This window comes from Octopus bimaculoides, chromosome 24 (assembly GCF_001194135.2).
Source record: "Octopus bimaculoides isolate UCB-OBI-ISO-001 chromosome 24, ASM119413v2, whole genome shotgun sequence".
NCBI classification, from domain to species: domain Eukaryota; kingdom Metazoa; phylum Mollusca; class Cephalopoda; order Octopoda; family Octopodidae; genus Octopus; species Octopus bimaculoides.
In genome coordinates, this window is record NC_069004.1 from 21985041 (window position 1) to 21987555 (window position 2515).

Genomic DNA, 2515 nt, shown 5'->3' on the forward strand with positions numbered 1-2515 from the left:
TATATATTTAAGAACAATGTAGTTCCCTTGAAGCATTGTAGTGCAGAGGTAGGAAATGAAAGAAAAGGGAAATAAAGAAAGCTTCTAAGAATGTGCATTTCTTGGTCTGCTTCCTTCTGAAGATAAATCTTTGCACTCGAAATATAAAAGTTTTTTGTAAAACTTTTTGCATTGTTAGAAGCTCTCTGTATTTCCCTTTTTCTTTCATTTTTTACATACATGCATGCATGCATGCATGCAAGCATGTGTACACGCATACATGCATGCATACATATAATTATTATTTGCAAGATCCAATAGAAGTTTGCACATAGATACATCTTTGATTGTTTGTATTTATTAGTGTGTGCTGTATGTGGAGATGATTAGCCTAAGGTTGGTCTTAACCAAACAGACCTATGATGAAAAAAGCATTCCAAATGTAACCATTTCCTGTTTTTCTTGTATTAAGGAATACATTGTTCAGTATATTTTGGTAGGAAATTTGAGTGTCAGTTCTGTCTGCAGTAAAGAAAGGATCAGAAGTCATCAAGCTTTAAGTTTCAATATTGGTAATTAGCTGGTATAATTTGCACCTTCATACTGATTTGTAGCGTAGGGGGTCACAAAGATAGACATTTTGTGGGAGAGTTGATTGTTTCTAATGTAAAATCCCATAGAGGGCAACTCATCCCTACATTTTTCTGACATTGATAAAAACAAAGTGTCTTATAGACTCCCTCGTTGTGTGGATGTGTGTCTTTTATAGAATGTTGACTGTTCCACAATGTCCCACTTGGCTTTTACTTATATGCATAGCTGGGTATTAAAACATTGGTTTCAAATTTTGGCTCAAAGCCAGTAATTTGGAGGGGTGGGTAATTACATTAACCCCAGTATTCAACAGGCACTTATTTTATCAACCCCAAATAGATTGAAAAGTAAAGTCAACCTCAGCAGAATTTGAACTCAGAATGTAAAGACAGGACTGTCCAGTGTGCTAACAATTCTGCCAGCTCACTTCCTTTATGAAAGTGTAATATTGATATGCATCCATAGGCATTGATGTATATAAGTAGAAGTATCACAGCTGACTGTATACTTTGGTCATATAATCTATATCTTCTTGGATTTATAAGAAATATTTATAAGAAATATATTTTAAAAAATTGGTTAGTTTATTTTTATCTGGACAATGGAAGATCTGCATTTGCCTGTATAAATGGCATGTTAGACAATGAAGGAAATTATCCACATCATATTTGTGTTTGTGTGTGTGTATATTATTATTGTATCAATGTATCAACCAGACTAGCGGTCACAATGCACTTTCAGTTCTTTCTTGATTGTGCTATTCTTTTCCATCTTGGCCCAAATTGTTTAACTAAATTGTCTTCCCACCACCATTGAGGCCTTCTGAATGGCCTTTTCAGATATCTTAGGTACCGCTCTTCAACTGCTTGGGTTCAATTGCATCAGTGGTCTGTAAACCTTAAATCATGCCTGGCCCAGCAGAATTTGTGCTTTTGGTATTCTACATTCACAGAATATACACACACATACATGTCTGAGTGTATGTGTATATATTAGATGGATAAGAAATTCTTGTTGCATTTTTGAATTGATTACTTTGAGGGTACATTTTCAACACCTAGTGTGAAAGAAGAATTAACATTTACATTCTTATATTTTTTTGTTATCTTTCTTTACAGATTACTTTATGTTAAATCCATATTGAATTTTACTCCTTTAAAATGAATTTAGATCAGATCCATATCAGATACTGCATGCTGCCTGAATTCAAAAGAATCTCTTCAACAATGGAAGCAGCAAGAAATATTCATTCTGTCTATGGAAACAAAGTTTTAAGTGTTGGGACAGGCTTACAATGTTCTTTGGCTGGTTCTGTTTGAGCAATTTTTCTCTCTCTCAGATTCCTCTCAATCTGGATTGCCAAACTTCACAAAATTCTAGTTGAAGAAAATTTAAAGCAAACTGAATGAGAATTAGCAAAACAGTCCAATTCAAGTCACACTCAAATCATAAAACACCTTCATGAACTAGGAAGAATTTTTAAACTTGATCAATGGGTCTCATTATCTAACTAATTCTCATCTTAATCAATGAGTTACCTTCTATCATTGAAAAGTAAACTTGCCATTTGGGTAGAATCATCACAACTGATGAAAATCGGTTTATGTTCTGTGTTTGGAGGGATATGCAGGGTGTTGTCTGTCATGAAGAGTTAAACCAAAATGAAATAATACAGTTAAATATTTCCATCATTTGGAAATATTGCACAAAAATTTGTAGAAGCACCCATCATGGATCAGTTGCAAAGTTGCTCTTACACAATAATGCAAGACCACATATTGCCATTCTGGAAAAGATTATGGAAGTTTCACCTCATCTTTCTTACTCTCCTGACCTTGCTCCATCTCTGATCATTGCAACATTAGAGGGAAAACAGTTTATTAATTGTGAAGAGAGGTTAAAAATGATATCGAGCGTTTCTTTGCTTTGAAACTTGAAGAAT